Source organism: Scomber scombrus, chromosome 23 (genome assembly GCF_963691925.1).
Source record: "Scomber scombrus chromosome 23, fScoSco1.1, whole genome shotgun sequence".
NCBI lineage: Eukaryota > Metazoa > Chordata > Actinopteri > Scombriformes > Scombridae > Scomber > Scomber scombrus.
In genome coordinates, this window is record NC_084992.1 from 10,337,027 (window position 1) to 10,344,500 (window position 7,474).

A 7,474-nucleotide genomic window follows, 5' to 3' on the forward strand; every position below is an offset into this window, starting at 1 on the left:
AGCGCTGGCACACACACACACACACACACACACACACACACACACACACACACACACACACACACACACACACACACACACACACACACACACACACACACACAGCAAATAAAAACTATGAACTAAAAACTGGTTACTGATCATTGGAGTGCCTTAGTTCAGGCATCAGGGGCAGATTTAGGAGTTGGGGAAATTTTTTTTTACATGTGCAGAAATTAATTGTAGGCTACTGCATTGTATGAGGACTGCAAACATTAATAATAGTAGTGATCCTTATCAACAACTTTCCAGGAACAATGCACATAGAAACAAATGAATAAAAATCAGGAATTAGATTAGATCAAAAGGACCCAAAAATAACAACAGATATATTACTTTTATATTATTAATTATTTCATTTTAATTGCATTTTCACTCTGTGTCACTGACTCACTTAGATTCAGTCAGCAGCTGGTTGAAGTCACTGCTCAGAAAACGTGACTTCAACCAGATTTAAAAAAAAAAACAAAAACAAAAAAACTTGTTGCTTTTGAGACAACATTCAGGACTGCAGTCCCAGAAGTTCCCCCCTAGCTCCCCCCCTGCCAGACATCCATCAGCACAGTAGATTATCTTTTTCATTATTGTAGTTTATGATGATGATGATGATGATGATGATACTTTTTAATAACCTTTTCTCTGAGTTGCTTGAAGTGTTCATTTGTCCTTATTGTGTAATTCTAGCAGGAACACTGATTAACCAGTGGCTGGGAGGGCCGGTCACTGGTTAATCAGTACTGTACATATAAGTGATTGAGACACATTCAGGTGATCTCTGTTTCACTTGTTGTGAGACTACTAGCACCAACTGGCTCGACCTGAATTAGGTCTGTCACTTTAAAGGGGGTGAATATTTATGCAATCACTTATTTTACATTTAATATGTTTAATTAATTTACATTACTTTGTAAAAATCTGTTTTCACTTTGACATTAAAGAGGTTTTTTTGATAAATTATATTAACCATGATTTCATTTATAAAAGCAATAAAAGGGGAAAAAACGTCCAAGGGGGGTGAATACTTTTTATAGGCTCAGTATACCTGCCACTACCATTCTTCTGAGGAGTGCTGTGTGGAGGATGAATGTGCTTTATGAAAAGCAAGTTTTTCTAAAAAAAAAAGCAATGAAGACACAACACATTTTTGATGCTAAAAATGTTTCTTTCATTTTCTTTCCGGTAAGCCTACGTTGTTCTGCTATCTTACAGAAAACACTAAAAGTTACCCTGTTGCTTAATGGTTAAGAATGAAAAAATGAGAAAGCTTGGATGGGTATGAAAGGGAAATACCAGTGTCAAGGTTCGGTTGGAAGGTGGGGACAATTTTATTGAAGGAGATCAAGGTACTTTCCATCAAACATCAACAAGTATGTAGGTATAAAAAAGGGCACCTAATACTGAATGTTAGATCATTGCTCATAGACTTTGTCTATGTGTTGGTCTCAAGGTTTGCTGCCAGCAATAAACTTTACTGCACTCAACTCAGAAGACTCCTGGTGATTTTTGAGAGTTGTAGTATTTTGAGAGTGAGTACCTGCTTTATTGCACATGTGAAAATCCCGGACTGATCACAGTTTATCAGAGCTGGATCAGCTGTCTGTCAGCCTTATCAGTTGTAGCGATTTCACACATGCGCACTGTGCTGCCTCACAGTTATCACTGTCAGAGCAGCGATAAAGCATGAAACATGTCAGTGTTTTAAGAAGATTTCAGATGTTTTTTTATATACAAATCAAGTGCTGTCATCAATCGACTTTTATTTTCCTTTCTTTCTTTCAGTGGCGATTTTGCGAGTCTGTCTGTATGCTACAGTTTGAAATGGTTTTATTTTAACAGTTCTATCTGTGAATGTTCTCATTCATCCAGGTCATGCATGCATATCTCTAGGGAAATTGAATCTTTATCTCAAAGCAAATTGAATCGAAAGCAACTGGACTAGTCTGGGCTAGTCAGACTAGGCGAAACATCGTCACAGACATATAACAAGTCCAGTTGCTTTTGATTCAATTTGCCTAGAGATAACAGGTCTGATGTACTTTGGATAGTTCTGTCATCAATATTGTCTTTCCCTCAGGGTTCATTAACTATCTTAGGGTCCTCTCTGTAGAAATCTTTATTATGAACCCTTATTATTATGCATTATAGTAGACCACTCTACTATGTATTAATGTAATTTATGTTATCCAGTGAAATGAGTTATTTAGCAGGGGATTTGAACACTTGCAGGGCATTACATTCTCCTTAGGAGCTGAGCCCCCCCCCCCCCCTTCCTTTCTTTCTTTCTTTCTTTCATTTCTAGTTCAGGGGTTTTCTGAGACTTGGAATCTCCCATCAGACAAAACACGTGGAAACCACCTCCCTCCTGGATGCCTATGGTGTTATGATGTTATTTGATCCCATAAACACTAAACAGCTGAGCCAAAATAGCCTGATACATAACTTCTGACTGAAATATTCTTGAAATATTCTTAATTCACTTGCACTTTTTCACGTGTTTGACAAGAAAATTTAAGTTTTGAGAACTCAATGACAGAGAGAAATGACTGACGGTATAGTCTATAGTTCAACTTGTGCATGTTACATTAATACAGAGCTCTGCGAGACCAGTCATTAAACTGTGAGACACAAATATGAAAAGATGTTAAGTGTTACAATTTGTGGACCAATTGTCTCTCTGGACTTTGTCAGTAGCTCATATCAATAAATAATAGTGTCAATTAAGATCACTGCTTGGGAAACTTAGTGTAGAGTGTAAAGTCTAGTGTCATCATAACACTTTAAATTCACCTTCTGTTCAGATGTGAAACTGCTCTTTTCTGTCTATTTATGAGCCCATCTCGAGTTGGACAAATGGCAACAAAGCTTTTCAGTTTAATCCACTCCTGTTTATGAGAAGTCATGTGTGTGGCCTGAGGTACGTAAACACTGATGGAATGCAGCTGTTTTGGTTTCTGTTTGCATAGTGGCATATATCAGGATCACTCGTTTCAGATCACACACATCCAGAGAACGTCGTCACATTTACAGTCCTGACTTTGCCTCGAATCCACACTTTCCAGCCTCGGTGGGAAAATGTGTATCCATGTGAATGTAATTAATCTCATGGGACAGGGGAAGCGCATCAATCTGTGCGACAATGAAGAGCAGATGAAGCAGATCACTGCAAAGCAGCTGAAGGAGAAAATTATTGAAGAACTACTAATGAGAGGTACGTTCAAAGGCTCTTTAATTAGAAAAACTATAAACTAGAAAAGGTATGTCAAATTCTGGGAATGTTTTTATAAATAAGAAAAAAGCGGTAATACAGCCTGCGTTTTACAGGGTAACTTCCTCTCACTTGTCACACAGTGTAATTTCCTCCTATAAATCTGTACATATTTAATACTTAATACTTAAATGAAGGTACAGCGGAAGAAAACATGACAAGAATCAATACATAATATATTATTTGTGCTGTTATATGAAATGTTTTTGCCCTTTTCTCATGGCAGTTATAACAGTCATTTTTATGCATGTGTGTCAAGTTTCACTCACACTGCATGGATTTGTTATGTTTGTCTTCTACTTCGTTGTATGAATTTAAATAAGAACAACTACCCCTATACTTTTGAAGATTAGCATTACACTAAAATGTAGTGTAATGTAATAGCCTAATATACATAGTATATCTTTAATTACATAATAATAAGGTATGCAGGTAGTCATGAATTTATTTTATTGTTTAATTACACAGAACGACACAGTCTCACATCAAAATGTGTAATAGCTACATTGGACAACAGAGCAAAATGTATCCTGTGTATGATTGTAACATCATCCAGGTTATACTGATCATCTGTAGAGGAATGTCTTTAGAGGCCACTTCTCTATCATTTCTGTATTAGGAGCAGATCTGGTCAGTAAGTGACTTCTGATCATCTTTAAGGACAAACAAGCTACTGTACGACCGCCACTGTTTAAGAATCCAAGATTTATTTTAATGCCCCTTCTTCTTTTTGCTTAGGTGAAAACATCGGGATTATCCACAAAGGGGAGAAGCTGGATGGAGAGTATCCGCTGTCATCTTATGGGATCCAAAACATGTCCGTCATTCGGACACTGCAGATTGTGACTGGGGGATAAAAATGTGAAATGTAATGTAAAAAAATGTTTTTCTTTCTATACACTATGTATGTGTATACATAGTGTACACATATATGTGTTTATATAGATGTATATATAAATATAGATATAGATGTATGTGTTTGTGTTTGTGTGTGTGCGTACATACATATATACACATATATATACATATCAGAACTGTCAAGTGATTAAAATATTTAATTACGATTAATTGAATGATTGTCATGAGTTATTTTTCAAGTTTGTAATACTCCTATTATATATATATGTCCTGCCCCCTCCCTCCCGCCCCACATTATTCTCCTCCCTTTTCTTACTCTCTTATTCTCCTTCATAGGGTCCTGAGGGGGTTCTCGCTGCCCAGATGCTACACATCAATCATTTTTCTTAATAAATTGTTTAAGTGAATCATGTTGTGGGTGTGGTCCTTGCTAGTGAAACTTATTTTTATGGCACCGCAGGAATGAGCTGAATTTAAAATTCAAACTTTGAAGCTTTGCAATTTGCTGATTGCACACAGTGGTTGACACACACACATATGCATACACATGTGGACACACAACATAATACAGTGAAAAAAAGCTACATAGATACATGAATGAATGAGATATAAAGTAGCGTTAGGGTTTCCAACCTACTTTGTGGTTTAGATACGTTATTAGTCATGAGATTTTGCATCCTATTTTGGATGAGTCAAGTCAATATATTAATCTGAGTGATAGGGGATAAACCCAGTGTGTTGTAGGAGTAAGAAAACAGTCGTTGCCAGTATGGAAAGAACCCAAAACAACTTATTAACAGATGATCCGGTTGTAAATTTGATTTTTTCCCAGGTGTAAAACGTACAGGGTCTTGTAACCAGGATGTAGTGGTGAGTTAAAGATGCAATTCACATAGTTATTCCATTACTGAATGACCCCACTTAAAGCCAGACTGACTTGGATCATACAGGTTGTTTTTAGAAAGGGATTCAGAGACTTGGTTAAAGGCTGAGATTGTTCAGAGAGGAAGCTAGTGAAGATCAGAGTGTGTCTGTAGCCCCACTGACGATAACCGATAATGACTAGGCCTGGTAGCCAAACCCTTATTGGAAAGTTGAGGTGGTGTGAGAGAACGGGTGATTTGGCGGAAAGAGGCCAACTGCAGAGGAACATGAGGATGTAGTGGTAAGGAGACTCATGTCAGACAGATGCAGGGGTGTGACAGTCAGATTGAGTCATAAATTCAAATCAAGAGTATTGCACCGTTTGTGTGTGAGAGGGGTGGAGACCAGTTTGAGGTCAAATGAGGACAGAAGTGACAGGAAGTCAAGTGCTTGGTATGATGGAAATAATTTACCTCGGTGAGAAGAAACAGAGCAAACAAAAGTATTGAAGATTCTTTAATAAATTTAGAAGCAAAACAGTATTATACTCTTGCAAGGGTGCATCAGAACAGTGTTCAAAACTGACAAAGGGGAAAGTTGGATACAGCTCGTACTTATATCTAAGTGAAAGTGAAATAACCTGGCAGAGGTTGGTGAGACAATAAAAATAGAAAAAGAAGTGTGTCTTGCAAATTAGGTAGGAGGTGTCTAAAATGGCATGAATAAGAAAAAAAATAAAAGAACCGGATAAGAGATGGTGCTGTGGTTAACGTGTGTGGGTGCAAGTACGTAAGTCAAAAGTGCACTTACACTAACAATGGTGCAGGGTCATAAGTGTACACACACGAGCATTTGCAAATCACAAAGCAAAACAGACAACAACCCAAGGACCCAACGAATCCACCTGCATACAAAAATGAACAGCAAATTGATTCACGCATGACTCACTTAAACAATTTCTTAAGAAAAACGATTGATGAGCATAGTTCTTCCGTTGTAGACTGTGTTTTGGGGAGGCTAGTAGGAAGTCCGCTGTAGCACCCGGGCAGCGATAACCCCCCCAGGACCCTATGAAGGAGAGTAAGAGAGTAAGAAAAGGGAAGAGAAAAATGGGGTGGGGGTGCAGGACATATATATATATATATATATATATATATATATATATATATATATATATATATATATAGTGTAAAGAGTATGTGAAAAAGAAATGTTTTTACATTACATTTCAAATTTTTATCCCCCAGTCACTATCGGCAGTGTCTGAATGGTGGACATGTTTTGGATCCCATAAGATGACAGCAGAGACTTTCCATCCAGCTTCTCCCCTTTAAAGACCATCCGGATGTTTTCACCTAAGCAAAAAGAAGAAGGGGCATTAAAAAAAATCTTGGATCCTTAAACAGTGGCGGTTGTAACTGGGTGAACCCCTTTCAGCCCCCCCTCACCACCATCAGCCGGGGCAGCTGCCCATATCTAAATCCCTCACAGTCCTTAAAGATGATCAGAAGTCACTTACTGACCAGATCTGATCCTAATACAGAAATGATAGAGAATTGGCCTATAAAGACATTCCTCTACAGATGATCAGTATAACCTGGATGATGTTACAATCATACGCAGGATACATTTTGCTCTGTTGACCGATGTAGCTATTACACATTTTGATGTGAGAAATGTGGCAGTTATAACTGCCATGAGCAAAGGGCAAAAACATTTCATTTTATTTCACAAATAGTTATTTTTGTCATGTTTTCTTCCGCTATACCTTTATTTAAGTATGAAGTATTAAATATGTACAGATTTATAGGAGGAAATTACACCGTGTTGCAAGTGAGAGGAAGTTACCCTGTAAAACGCAGTTTGTATTACCGCTTTTTTCTAATTTAAAAAAACATTCCCAGAATTCGACATACCGTTTCTAGTTAATAGTTTTTCTAATTAAAGAGCCTTTGAACGTACCTCCCATTAGTAGTTCTTCAATTTTTTCCTTCAGCTGCATTGTGGTGATCTGCTTCAACTGTTCTTCATTGTCACACAGATTGATGCGCTTTCCCCTTCCTAGGGGACTGATTACATTTACCTGGATGCACATTTTCCCACGAGGCTGGAAAGTGTGGATTCGAGGCAAAGTCAGGACTGTACACACAACGATGTTCTTCAGATGCGTGTGATCTGTGACAAATGATCCTGACGTATGCAAACAGAAACTAAAACAGCTACATTTCATCACTGCGTATGTACCTCAGGCCACAGAGAATCACATGACTTCTCATAAACAGGAGTGGATTAAACTGAAAAGCTTTGTTGCCATTTGTCCTTAATTTGAAAGAGAGAACTTGAGCTGGGCTCAAGAATAGACATACATTTTAGGCTACACTGACAACTGATGTTATAGATGAAAAGAGCAGTTTCACATCTGAACAGAAGGTGAATTTAAAGTGTTAT

General features: G+C 37.6%; 2 long non-coding RNA genes across 2 annotated transcripts; one reads left to right on the plus strand and one right to left on the minus strand.

The window, feature by feature from the left end:
* Positions 1–3,015: 3,015 nt before the first annotated feature.
* On the plus strand, positions 3,016–4,569 carry LOC134006039 (uncharacterized). The gene is made up of 3 exons (XR_009927903.1): positions 3,016–3,247; positions 4,043–4,172; positions 4,499–4,569. It is a non-coding gene; the product is annotated as an uncharacterized LOC134006039 (long non-coding RNA).
* Positions 4,570–5,535: 966 nt separating this feature from the next.
* On the minus strand, positions 5,536–7,225 carry LOC134005823 (uncharacterized). Its single transcript, XR_009927892.1, has 3 exons — positions 6,989–7,225; positions 6,252–6,381; positions 5,536–6,094 (listed from the first exon to the last, which is right to left on the minus strand). It is a non-coding gene; the product is annotated as an uncharacterized LOC134005823 (long non-coding RNA).
* Positions 7,226–7,474: the final 249 nt, after the last annotated feature.